Source organism: Triturus cristatus, chromosome 7 (assembly GCF_964204655.1).
Source record: "Triturus cristatus chromosome 7, aTriCri1.1, whole genome shotgun sequence".
Lineage (NCBI taxonomy): Eukaryota > Metazoa > Chordata > Amphibia > Caudata > Salamandridae > Triturus > Triturus cristatus.
Window position 1 is genome coordinate 1,270,988,740 of NC_140590.1, and position 14,296 is coordinate 1,271,003,035.

Sequence of the window (14,296 nt, forward strand, 5' to 3'; positions counted from 1 at the left end):
AGCACCTAAAAGCACACAATCTCAGGAGGGGTCTAACGTACTCCCAGTTGGTGCCCCTGACAGAGGAGGTGAGACACGAGATGGCCTGGTGGATCACCTACATGGACGCGTGGAATGGCTGTGCAATACTTGGTTCAGCCCCGGATATCGTGATCGAGTTTGACGCCAGCCGTTACGGTTGGAGGGCAGGGGCTGGAGAGTTCTCCACAGGTGGAGCCTGGTCCACTCACAAACAGTCATTGCACATCGAATGTCTGGAACTTCTGGCAGGTTTGTTTGCGTTGCAATGCTAAGCAAAGGACAGGGTGCAATCTTGGCCCTTCTCAAGATGGACAACATCTTTGCGGTCCGGTACATCAACCACCTGGGTGGCACCAGGTCCAGGACATTAGCAAACCTAGCCAAGGAGTTTTGGCACTTCTGGTTGTCTAGGCAGATCTCAGTGAATACCTTCCGGGTCGGGAGAACGAAGTGGAGTACTGGCACTCTCGCTACCTCCTGCATGCCAGCGTGTGGAAGTTGGACCCACAGGCCTTATCCCAGTTGGCAGAGAGATGAGAGATGGGGACCCTTCTCAGTCGACCTCTTTGCGTCGCGATCATCAGTTACCAAGGTACTTCAGTTGGCAGCCAGATCCTCAAGCGGAGGCGACGGATGCGTTTCTTCAGGACTGGCAGCAGGAGCAGGGCTATGCCTTTCCTCCTTTTTCCATGATCACACGGTGTCCGCTCTACTTCACCGCAAGCAGGCTGAATTGTGTTGATCACACCCTATGGAGGTCTCAAGTCTGGTTTCCGGTTCTACTGGAACTTTCTTGGGATTCTCCAATCCGACTCCCCCCACTTTCCTCACTGTCTCCTCAATCCCGATCTTGTTCCCCATCGGCTGGTAGTAGAGCGGATCTCGAGGATGATGGCCTGGCGGATCTCCGGCGTTGCTCGTCGCTCCCAGGCCTTTTCGGGACAGGTGAGAACTTGTTTGCCAAGGCACGGGCTGACAGCACGACCAAGAGATACCGATCAGCATGAAACAGATGGCGTCGTTGGTGTATGCGAAGGAATGTCGATCCCGTGGGGGCAGATGTAGTCCACAACCTCAATTTCTTAGCGGGTTTAACGGAGGATGGCTTGGCTTACCATTCAATTAACACCTTCCGCTCTGCGATTTCAGCAGGTCATATCACTGTGCAGGGATGGGGGAGCACCCGTTGTTTTTCCGACTCCTCAGAGATATTCGCCTTTTTCTCCCTCCCGGAACCTTGGTATTCGGTCCTATGGGACATTAACCTAGTGTTGAATTTTTTTCTTTCCTGGCAACCGAGCAGGTTTCTGTCCCGTAAAGAAGTAACAGCCTTGTTGGCGATGCTTTTATGCCTGGTTTTGTGCAGGCACGTCTCAGACATACGGGCTTTGGCCATCTCGGCCAGTGTGTTTTCCCAAAGAGGGTATAGTTTAAGGTGAGTAGAAGGACCAAGTGTAATACCAGGGTCATCTTATACCCAGCATTCCACGACTCCCCTAAACTGTGTGTGGTGCAGTGCCTCCGTGCTGACGAAGAATTGACCGAGAAAACTGCCCTCTGGGTGAGAAGCAGCTGCTCATTGCGCTACGTAAACAGTACAGAGCGTTCTCATCCCGGACCATTGCCAGATGGGTGCGTTGGGTGATGCAGGAGGCGGGGATTGATGCAAGGCAGTTTGGTGCCCACTCAGCGAGAGGGGCGATGTCCTCTAAAGCTTTTTCTCTAGGAGCGCGTTTGGAAGATCTGATGCGTGCTGCTGACTGGTCCTTTGACTCTACCTTTAAGAGGTTCTATTTCAAACCAGTGCTAGAGGTGGCACGGCGAGAGGTCGACAAGCTTTGAACTGGCATAATCTGAGCCTCCGGTCCCGACATAAAATGAAAATTTGCCTAGCTGTAGTGATGGTAAGTTTCAATTCTATTAAGGACACAGAGGCGAAGATTATCCCGCCCAATGACCTCTGAAGATGTGGACCTTGCCCGTTCTGGTGTAAGTAATCCATTCATGGGTCTTTGGAATTGTGTTGCTTAAATATGTGATGACCTTGATCATGTGCTGATATTTGTTTGTTCTGAAATGTAATTGGTTCCAGCTCAGTCCTCTGACACTGCCTGTTTTTTCAGGAAACGATGGATCCAAACAAGAGGGTGAAATCCAACAGGAAATGGTCTTGTGAAGAAAGAGGAAGAGGAAACAGCGTGAAAGGACTATGCTGGTTGGCTACTGTGCGGACAGAAAGGAAGGACTCCTGTTGAGACTTTTTTGGTTTCCCTATTGTTCATAGGAAATGTAGTTGGTTATCGTTTAAAAAAATGTGCTGCTGTGAAAAATAAAGCGAAGGAAGAAGGCATAATCCTCGCCTCCGTGTCCTTAATAGAATTGAAACTTACCAGCACTACAGTTAGGCAAATTTTCATTATTCGACAATTAAATAATCAACTTGCTTAAAGAGGCTAATCAACATTCAAAAGTCCCTCACACTCTACGCTCGCTCTTTTTATGATGACATGAGCTCTACCAGACAACTAGAGCTATCTATAACCATAACTAAATTGCACAGTCCAAACAAAGTTTATTAAAATGACATACGTATTTACTAACTACCGCAAAAAAGGTAATTTTTTTTTTTTTTTAAACAGGATAGTAGCAGTTTTAACTCCTTCACTTATGTCAAGAAGAGCGACGAATAAACTGGACATCTATGAAAAATGGTTAAAAAGTCATAAAGAATAACTAAGCACCTAGTCAAGATTGGGCAGGCTAGAGGTCAAAATTAACGGGTGCAAACTTTACACTGAATTAGAAGTTTGGCGCATTGTAAAGAGGAAGAACATGCTAACAACAAAGTATTCCAAGGCCTGCAAGCAGCTTGACCATTTTGACCCCCTTGTCGAAGATCTCTCAATCTGACCAGGGATGGAAGGGTCCCATCTGCTGCCATGGAGCAACAGGCACCTCTGCTGCTCCAGGAAGGACAAAAATGCCATAGCTTGGCACAATTACTATATGGTCTTAATAGGCATGCCAAGTACCGCTTTTAAAGCAAGCTCCTTCACAATTAGTCACTTGACTCAGTCCCAGATAACCCAGATTTGTGTAATTGGCTGTCTGAGACACAGTTTCATTATCAAAAGAAATGTATTTGAAGCAAGATTTCACCAAATTACAGATATCTTAGTTCCTTAAAAATAGCCTATATCTTTGGACTTTGGTGCATGTTTGTACGTGTCATTGCAACCTAAATCCTAACATAAACATATGAATTTAATACAGAGGTTTAACAAAACCTCCAAATAAAAAAAAGTGTTCAACATACTATATGAATCTGCATATCACTTTCAGGCTTAGTTCAGCACAACGGAACAATAAGGCAAATTAAAATGTGCAAGGGGTTTGGACCCATATACACGAAACACTTTCTGAAGGTGTGAGTTAAACAAAAACACTAAGCCCAAGTAAAAACCAAAAGGCCCCGCTACAGCCAAGCTACACTCATTACCAGTGAGGTTTATAGAAGTAAAAAAGAGTGCTTATGCAAAAATCAAGACACAACTTCTTGGTGGAAGCCTCAAATAAGATGTAGAAAAAGCAAAGCACTTAGGGGTTCAAACCAGGGCAAGCATTAAGTACTAGCGTAAGCATCTTAACACAAGTACTAGAAGTGTAGAGTTTCTAAACTTATACTTTAGAAATCTATGAATGAAGATGCCAAAGACTCTGAATATGTACCAGACAGCCTAAGAGCAGGCTCCAGAAATAGGCAGACAGACTGGGGAATATGAACCTGGCACACCAGTATCACAAGACATTAAAGTTTAGTCATGTCTGTTTCAGACAGAGAAACTAGTAACAAATCTTAGAAACCTAGTAACACAGAGCTGAGAATGTGAGAACCCCTTAAGTAAAACACACCCACTAGCACCACTTCCCCTGTGTTGTGTACGTCCTGGGGTTCCAACTGGGTACTGGGCGGTCACCCTATGCATTTATCTTATATCTCAAGCAGTAATGAGGCTCTAATAATCCCATATCCTCATCATATTAGAATTGTCCATTTTCTTCCACTTTTGCACTTATTATTGCAGCGTTTTTCACGTTTAATTCTCTATTTTAATTGCTAGTTTGTATTTGATATTGTAGCAAATTTCTAAACTGGAACAAGTGCAAATTTAGTGATGACCTTATATTCAACACTACGGCTAAAACTGATACGAAAATGATTTGCTCGCATTTAAGTGCCAACACTGAACTTTCAATAAGGGAAAAGGAAGCAGAAATCCATACCCAAGGAACTAGCCTTTAATCAACATGCACATAAAATAAAGTAACACGGAACTTGGAGCCAGATGTACTAACGTTTTAACCAATTGCAAACTTTCTGATTTACTACATCAGAGGGTTTGTAACCAGTTAAAAAACATTTTTTCGACTCGTAACAGGTATTAGAAAGGATTGCTGCTTATGTATTTGGAAGGGAATGTTTTGAGCGTCCCTTCCAAATATCAAGTTGGTACCCTATGCATCAATGGTTTGCAGTCATATTTCCGGTTGCAAGCCAATAAAAAGTTAAAAACTCCCACGTTTGCATTTTAACTAATTCACAAAAGGGATGGGATCCTTTTGGACTCCACTTCCTTTGTAAACTGGGGCAGCAGCTTCAGGTGGAGTGTGCAGTAATCTAGAGGACCGCTGCCAACTCTTATTTAAGTTTTTCAAAACCGTAAACTTTTTTCTTCTTTGAAAGTGGCCTTGTTACTTTTAAGAAAATCGTTTTCAATTTTGAAATTCAAAGACAGGCATGGTCCTCCTATGTCCCTTGCAGCCAATCTGAAGGAGTCACAATTTACGACCTGCCTAATGAATATTAATTAGGTAGTTTGTTCTGCAACCCACTCTGATTTGGTATTTTGAAAACGTACCTATTAGTACATAGGGTGATTTGTAACATAAAATACCGGTCTCAAAAAGTTGGGGAGCAAATTGCAACCAGTATCTTTGTGCATCTGGCCCATAGAACCTTGGAATATATAGAACATCAACCAGAATCAAATCCTTAGAAACCTGGAACAAATATTTTAAGAACAATGTTGCATAACTAAAGATCCAGGATCACAGACCTTAGGAACTTTAAATCCAGAAACAGATCTTGTGAATTAAATGAAAATAAATGGAGTATGGGAGCATAAAACAAGGTAAAACAGAACTTTACAGAGCATACATATTGGGAACTGCACTCAAATAATCAAGAACATAGACCTTGGAAATCCAATGACGAAATGCCCTCAGAAAACGTAGCAGCCCCTACTGAAACATAAATCCTGGTAAATTAGGGACATAACCCTCAGGAACGAGAACACCGACTCTAGAAACACAATACGATCTTTGAAAATATATAGCTCCTAAAAACTATAGAAATATACGGCGGAAACACAATATATAGACTACTGGAACATATCCTTACGAACAGAGACCATGGGAAATATTAATCGTTTACAGTGTAGAAACACAAGACCTTTTAATCGTAGAAATCAGAACATACATTCTGGGAATCAGTAGCAAAATCTTACAATTAAGGAATGTGGGAATGTAGAAAAAAATGACTGGTACCGACAAAATAGATGTACTAAAAACAGTATTACAAAACTCAAACGCTCACACGGACTAAACTCAGACCAAAAGCCACATTTCAGCGTAGGGTGTAACCTACTACGATCATGTAAACACTGCGTGCGGCAGAAAGGCAGGGCGGAGGAGGAAGCATGAGCTGCTTAGGAGAGAGGAATGAGAGCAGATACGCCTTATTGGCATTGTAGTTGAATAAACATAGGGCATCATACGCCTACCGGGCATCGAACAGTACTATAGGAAGGTTAGCACAGTGGGGCGTTTGGTCAGGGAGTGTTGAAGGAGAACCGGTGAAGGGAGACAAGAGTAAGAATTAAAAGTACTGAGGGTAGAGTAGTCGGAACTACGGTTCCATAAAGAAGAGGAAGCTTGAAATACTGACGGATGAAATCAGGGAAAGGGAAGTGTACGGGTTGGGGAGAGAGAGAAATAAAGCTTGTATTTAGATGAACGGGGGCGACAGCAATGCATACTGGAGTGATGATGTGGGGAATCACAGAAGCAGGAATTGGTAGGTGGTTATTATAAACTGCTGTTGGGGAAGCCGGCAAAAGCAGGAACTGCAGGGGGGAAAGAACCAACTACGAGGAGACAAAATTGGTTTAAATTACTCAGGTGAGGGTAGATAGGAACTGCAAATGGGAAAGGGAAAAAAGAAGGAACTGGTAACGGGACAGTCACGCCACGTTTATTGTAACCCCGATTCTCACCCTGCGGTGCCACTGGATATTCCTTTAGGTCCTGACGAATGTCTGTGCTATCGCTGATCTAACAATCCGCAGTAAAAGCAGCTGGTAGTGCGGTGGTGTTCTGCTCCTCTGCAAGGAGTGCCACACGGAGAGCTGTCACAACGCGCACACACAGAAGCAGACGCGTCAGAGATGAAGAAACAGCCTCAGGCTCAAGGAGACAGTAGAGTGGAACACGGGCACGCGCTCGAACGGCTGCCAGTGTGCGCGACCGACCGTGCGTCATCAAGAAACGGTACTAACAGAGTGGAACATAGTCTCGTCGCCATCTTGGATTGGGATGAACCGCTCACGCGTTTCATTGTTCTATGGGCCTGAGGCTGGCACTGGGTGTTCCTAAAGAGTTCTGTAGGATGATGGTACTCAATGGTGCGCATAAGCCTTGGCGCACGATATGCTGTACGAGTGGACGTCTGAGGCGATAGTTTTAATCATTGGGGAACTGAAATTTAGAAGGAAAAAAACAGGAAGAACTTATTTCTTCATTTATTGTGCGGTGATGTGGAGGTGTTTTTAAGATACTCAAATAAACCTTTTCTCTCTCAAGCAATTGGAAATGTGTATCTTTTAAAATGCGCGCGACGGTGGTTGTTGGCATTCTCTTAGTAGGATGAACAATTTTTAGTGGGGCAGGTGTTCGGCCAATGCTCTAAAAGCGCCCTGGGAAAACCACATTTTCCACACCCCCTTCCCCCGTAGTACGGAGGTTGAGCTGTAATAACTGTCCAAGACCGTTTCTTGAAGAAAGGAAGCTTTTATTAGGAAGAAAAAGCTTACAGGAACAAACCTGTTATATCCTCATAGTGATGCAGCGCGGAATGCAAAATCCCTCCCTTTGTCACAGATCATAGATCACACACAATACTACATTCGCTGGTGGGGCCCATAACACCAACATACACCCATCTAACAACCTGTTTCAAAGAGGTGATTGTTCCACTCACTGTAATGGAAGAGAGTACTCACATAACCCTATTCATAAAGATCTAAGCTTCACCTTTAGTACTCCTCCCATGTATAGGCCATGGATCTACTTGTTGTGTTTACTTCTATCTGTCCTCGCGACTTGCCTCGCGCTACCTTCTGCCTCGAGCCTTCGCCCAAGGTTCCATGACGTTTCCCCGTTCTATTCTGGAACCTTGGGCGAGGGTGACGGTTGGAAGGACAGTTGACAGCTTGCCAGGTAGATTGTTAGACGCCTCTTGGTGTCAGGGCTTTACCGGATTAAACTTCATTTATTCTACCTTACCTGTTTCCGGATTTCATCTTTACAAATTGGCGACGAGGATGGGAATATTTATTTATTTCCTTATTCTCCTTCTTCTTGTGTTTTCTCTCTTCCTTTCGTCTTTTCCATTTTGTCATGGCTTCAGGCAATATTTGGAACCTTTCTCCACCTCAACCCTTCATTCCTGCGCCAGGTGATTCGTCTCTTAAATGGGAAGATTGGCGTGAATACTTCGAGAATTATATCTCTACTTTTGATGAGGAAGGTGAGGAACTTACTCCAGAGAGGAAGAAGAAAATTTTGCTGCACTGCTGGGGGCCCGAAAACTATGAAGATTTATAACAGCATTAATAAGAAAGTGAGAGCTGCTGGGGATGACGACGTTTATGCTCATGCCTTAGAGGATCTTACGAATTACTTCAAACCTACTGTTTGCGTGTCAGTCCACAGATACAAGTTCTTTCATCGCAAACAAAATTCAGAGGAGTCCATTGAAGATTTTGTCTCTGCACTTAAAAACTTGGCTCTGACCTGCAGATTTGGTGAGCTTCATGATGAATTCATTCGGGACCAGATAATTATGCGTTCTGCGAATCGTGAGATCCAGGAGAAACTGTGGGCTAAAGGAGAAGCTCCTCTCCAAGAAATCATTGACATGGTCAAGAGAACGGAATTGACAGGTAGATGCGCCAAAGCTGTTCTTTCTGAAAAGAAAAGTCAACATTCAGAGGAGGATCAAACTATTGTAGCCAAAGTGAAACACTTTAGAAATACTACTAAGACAGCTTCTCATGAACTAAAAACAAGGAATGAGTCTTCGTCGAAGGTCATGTTGACCGGAAACAAAAGATGTTTTAGATGTGGTAGCAAACTCCATCTGGCGAACGACAAAAACTGCTCTGCCCTGAAACAGAAATGTACCAAGTGTGGAATTGTTGGTCACTTTGCAAAAATGTGTCATAGCAAGCAAAGGAAGAACTCTAACGTGAAAGTAGTTGTACCTGCTGGATATGACATGTCGGATTCCTCTGATGAGGATGACATGAATCTTTTTGTGATACTTGTTGATGATGACGTTCTGAATGTGAAGGGCAAAAGCAAAAAACCTATCTGCCATATGGAGATTGGTGGGGTGAACATTGCCATTGTAGCTGATTCGGGATCACCCTATACAATTGTTAACAGAAGTGTCTGGGAGGAAAAATTCATTCCTGTGTTAGGCCGCAACCTTGCCAGTCCTGGCATTTCACCCAAGACTTTCACAGGAGAACCTATCGATATTTTGGGTTACAGGGAACTGCCTTTCCTATTCAAAGACAGACAAACAGCAAATTGTACGTTTCTGCCGTTGGTCCTTCTGTACTGGGGTGGAGGGTCCAAGGTAAGCTGGGCATATTCCTGGATCCCAACAGCCCTGATCCCGTCTTGTCTGTGCAATCGGAAGATGCATATGCAATAAATATCAAAGAGAAGTTTCAAACTGTATTTTCTGGGAAAATAGGGAAGCTTAAAGGATTTCATCATAAAATTGAACTAAAAAAAGATGCTGTTCCGTGTATCCATAAATGCAGGAACATCCCTTTCTCCATGAGGGATGAAGTAAAATCAGAACTCGTTAAACTACAAAAGGGTGGTATTATTGAACCCGTGGAGTCTGCAGAATGGGTCGCACCTTTGGTTTGCGCTAAAAAATCCAACGGCAAGCTCCGTTTATGTGTGGACCTCAGGGACCTTAATAAGAATATCCTTATTGATCAATACCCTTTGCCTAGAATCAGTGAGATGTTTTCTCGTACTAATGGAATAAAATGGCTCTCGACTGTTGACCTTACTGCAGCGTACCACCAGGTTGCATTACATCCTGACAGCAGAAGCCTCACTACATTTGTGACTCCATCTGGATGTTTTAGGTTTAAGAGAGTCCCTTTTGGACTTGCCTCTGCTGCAGCTATGTTTCAGAGGCTCATGCATATGCTATTTAAAGATGAGCCCAACCTGTTAATTTTTCAGGATGACATTATGATCATGGGAACCCACAGGGAGGAACATGATGAGAATTTGTTTAGGGTTCTTAAGACTTTGGAACAGTATGGTCTTACCGCTGACATTCTGAAGTGTAAATTTGCTGAGACCAGTGTTACCTATTTAGGTCATGAAATTTGCGGTGAAGGCATCAAACCAAAAAAAGAGTTGTTGTCAGCTATCAAAGATGCCCCTTCCCCAAAAACCAAAGATGAAGTGAAGGCTTTTTGGGGGTTGTCTGAATTTTATGCGAAATTTGTAAAAGACTTTTCTTCTAAGACCTTTCCTCTTAGACAGCTTGTTAAACAAGGATGCAAATTCGTGTGGTCTGATGAGTGTGAGAGGGCTTTTGGGGATATAAAAGATGACATTTGCAGTGCCCCACCTTTGCAAGGTTTTAATCCCTCCCTACATTCCATTGTTACCACTGATGCCAGCGGAAAAGGTTTGGGGGCGGTTTTGAGCCAAATTGACAGCCTGGGCGTTGAGAGGACTGTTGCTTTTGCCTCACGCTCCATTACACCCACTGAGGAAAGATACTCCGTTATAGAGCGTGAGGCTTTAGCATGTGCATGGGGTTTGGGACATTTTCGGCAGTATGTCTGGGGATTTAACATTACCCTGAGAAGTGACTATAAACCCCTGGTCAAAGTACTTACTACTAAGGGTTTACAAACTGCCTCTCCCCGTCTTGCACGGATTTCGGTGAGAATGTTGGATTATAATTACAATGTACAATATGTTCCTGGATCAAAAAATGTGGTTGCTGACTGTTTGAGTCGTTTACCTTTGCCTTGAACAGATGACTCCGTAGGAGAAATCAAATCTTTTTGTGTTGCTAAAATTCTGGATGACATTTCTTGTATTTCGCAACATGAATGGTTATCAGCACAAGCTGGAGACACTACTTTGTGCCAGGTTGGGAAGTATATTGTTGAGGGCTGGCCCATAAAGAAAGACTTACCCCCCAGTTTGCGTACTTTCTGGGAATTGAGGCACGAGTTGTCATTAGAAGGTGGTCTTATCCTCAGAAATGGTAGAGTCATACCTCCCACTTCCCTTCGATCCAAATTGCTTGATATCTGTCATGAAGGGCATCTTGGTATAGGGAAGACTAAGAGTAGGGTTAAAACCTCTTACTGGTGGCTGGGGTTGAACCTGGAAATAGAAAGGAGGGTGAGGAACTGTCTGGCTTGTGAAAACTCTGATAAGTCACAGCATACCTTGAAACCACCCCTTCAACCACTGTCCAATCCTTGTATGCCATGGACAAGACTGGGAGTTGACATTTTTGGGCCCATTTGGGAAAAAGGAGAGCAAGTTTATCTCATTGTCTTGGTGGATCATTTTTCTAAATGGCCAGAAGTGGAAATTGTGCAATCTGCTGATGCTAAAGCCATCATCAAGTTCTTAAAGAGTGTGTTCATGAGGGAAGGGTTGCCCAAGTGTATTGTAACCGACAATGGTCCACAGTTCGTTTCTGACAGCTTTAAGCGGTTTGTTAATGACAATGGCATTTCTCACAAGACTACCTCCCTGTACCACCCTGCTGGTAATGGTGCAGTGGAGAGGTTTAACCGTGTTGTGAAGGGGATTGTGCAATTGGCCAATCATAATGATCTCTCGTGGAGGAAGGAATTGACTCACAACTTGTGGGCTTTCCGTGTGACACCCTGCGAGTCTACTGGCTTTAGTCCCTTTGTGTTATTAAGAGGCAGAACACCTATCACCAAAGACTGCATTGGGTGGTCATTCCCTAAGAAAGTTGATTGGTCTGTGGAATCGGTTAACGACAAAATTACACGTACTCAGCAAAAGAGTAAAGACCATCATGACTCCAAGCATGCATGCAAACATGTCAATATTCATGTAGGACAGTGGGTTAGAGTCAAGAGTAGTGGTTTTGTCAAAAAAGGATTTAGCCGCTATTCGCAACCCCTTATGGTCAAGGAAATCTTTTGCAATTCTGCACTCTTGAGTGATGGAAAGGTGTGGCATTTGTCGTCTCTGTCATTGTGCCGGGGAGATGGTACCTTGCCCCCACAGTACTCTGATCCAGGGTGGAGGAGTGTTTGCACCTCTTCTAGATATGATTGGATTCTTGACGACGACATCCACCAGGGATACTCCCATGTAGGTAGTGAGGTTCCACCCTTAAACGATCCTGGGGAGGGCACCAGTGGTTGTCCTGTCTTGAGGGAGAATTCCACCAGTCTTAGTGACTCTAGTGTTGTTTTCAATGATCAACCTATTCCTGAGAGTTCCGCTGGGGAGACCATTGTTCGCACGTCATTTGACTCCACTACTCGTAGTGCTGACGATACTCCCCAAGTTGGAATTCCAGACACGCCACAAGATGGTTTCCCTCCTCATGAGCTTGACGTTGGTGCTTCCAATGTTAAAGAGTCCACCATTAGTAGACACGGGAGAGAGATAATTCCTCCTAAAAAGTTACAAGATTTTGTATGTGATTAACTACATTTTGTTTTGTATCCTTTCACTTTTGATATTCCTGTAATCTTATTTCCCTTACAGTTGCTTACACTACTTTGTGGTTCCACTCATCCTGTTTTAATTTTCTGTAAATGAGGAGATGTGTTGTGTTTACTTCTATCTGTCCTCGCAACTTGCCTCGCGCTACCTTCTGCCTCGAGCCTTCGCCCAAGGTTCCATGACGTTTCCCCGTTCTATTCTGGAACCTTGGGCGAGGGTGACGGTTGGAAGGACAGTTGACAGCTTGCCAGGTAGATTGTTAGACACCTCTTGGTGTCAGGGCTTTACCGGATTAAACTTCATTTAGTCTACCTTACCTGTTTCCGAATTTCATCTTTACACTACTAGCTACAGGTTGAAGTGATAACAAAATCTATAACGTCATTTACATAAATACATTTTCTCAAATAATAACGACCCAACACAGTTCTTGTAATGAATATTAAATTTGATCTAAATAATTGAAATTCGATTCTCTGGGTTTTAATCAAGCAAAATAGATCGTCATAGTTACCTATTCTGGCTAAAAGTCGCCCTCTAAGTCAAAATCTTGGTCATCAGTTCATACTGTCAGAGTCTTTGGAAACAGCTGTCCTGCAGTGTCACCGTCCTCTCCGTCAGCATAACGTCTGGAAATCACAAATCTTTTGAAGGGTCTCGACCGAAAAACCCCTCTCTAGTCTACCGTTTTTATAGTAAATTTACATTCCAAAGTGTAACAATTGATATTTTGAACAAATTTGATTGGTCCGTTGGAGAAAGTTCGACTTCTTTCCCATACATATAATGTGTCTTTAGATATAGTTCCAATCCACGCAATAGTATCTTTTCATTGTTTCTTTCAGAGCAGCTGGCCGAAAGCCCGGGGTATAGCCTTGGTTGTCACAGTTGAGTCGGGGTCATGTAAAGGCCGCGGCAGCTGTTGGCGACGCATGCGCACTTCACCCAAAGATGCTCATAATGGAGTTGTTCTCGTCTAACAGGGACGTCGGCCATTTTGTGGCCACCAAATGGTCAACTTAAGCAAAGAAACACAAAAATGTAATTAATACATAGAAATGACTAATAATCTGTTTTCCCCTTACTAATACCCATATGTGTATGTATTTATCTAGCAGAAGCAACACTTAATGCGGGTTATATTCACATTAATAAAGCACAAATCACAGATACATCACGAAAGCAACATATAATCATGCAATTTCTGTTTGTCTATTATTAGTATGCATACGAAAATTAGTTTACGTCATTAATTAGGCCATGCCAATGCAATTCCCACGTGTATTTCTTATATTAGTAATGTTGGTCAATTCACACAGCAAACGATTAGTACAATTACTATTTATTCATTTTAATCTAAAACATGCAAAATGGAGAGGGTATATGATTTTTAAAGAAAACCCCACTCCAGCAATCCCCCCTTTGGTGATTTTATCACCACCACAACACTAAATTGATTCACCCTTTTACAGAAAATTGAAATGTATTCTTGCTCTTAATTATAGTTCAGTTTTTTCTTCATCTCTTTTTGCCTTTTTATACAAACTCTCTTTCCATTCTTCTAAAGTTATCTCTGTTAAGTCTCCATCTGGATCCTTCTTTCTTTTTAGTTTTTCTCTTTTTATTTTATTCTTTGTTTTCTTGTTTTTACAACACATACCTCCTAATCTTAATATTAGTAACACGAAAACAACACATGTTAATGGGAATAATATTTTACCTATAACTGTACTACCTATTTTAACTAAGAAATTTTTAATAGCAGCAATTTTCTTCCCAATCTTTTCCCAAACACCTTCAACCTCCAGTGGTACAATTTCGTCATGCAATTCAGTAATATTTTTGATGTAAACCTTTAGATCTTTGCTTTCGTTTGGAATGTAAATGCAACAATGTTGAACTTTCAGCAATCCACAGACTCCACCCTCTTTTGCCAATAAGATATCAAGGGCAAGTCGATTTTGCATTACCATAGCACGCATGGCAACCATTTCAGTATAAACCAATAAGAATCCTCCAGAGGTGCTTGTTGACAAGCGATCCACTACTGTTGATAATCTTCTAATATTATTCGCATTCAGAGATATTCCCACTGCTGGTATCAATGCTCCAAAAATGTCACCTACAATTTCTGCCCAAGATTCTCTTTTACTACGTG

General features: G+C 42.8%; 1 protein-coding gene across 1 annotated transcript in view; it reads right to left on the bottom strand.

Moving 5' to 3' along the window:
- The window catches only part of KCTD13 (potassium channel tetramerization domain containing 13), a 165,474-nt gene extending 158,874 nt beyond the window's left edge, over positions 1 to 6,600 (bottom strand). The window contains exon 1 of the mRNA XM_085618795.1: positions 6,357 to 6,600. The gene's annotated coding sequence lies outside the window, so the exon portion shown is untranslated. The remainder of the gene's footprint in view (positions 1 to 6,356) is intronic.
- Positions 6,601 to 14,296: the final 7,696 nt, after the last annotated feature.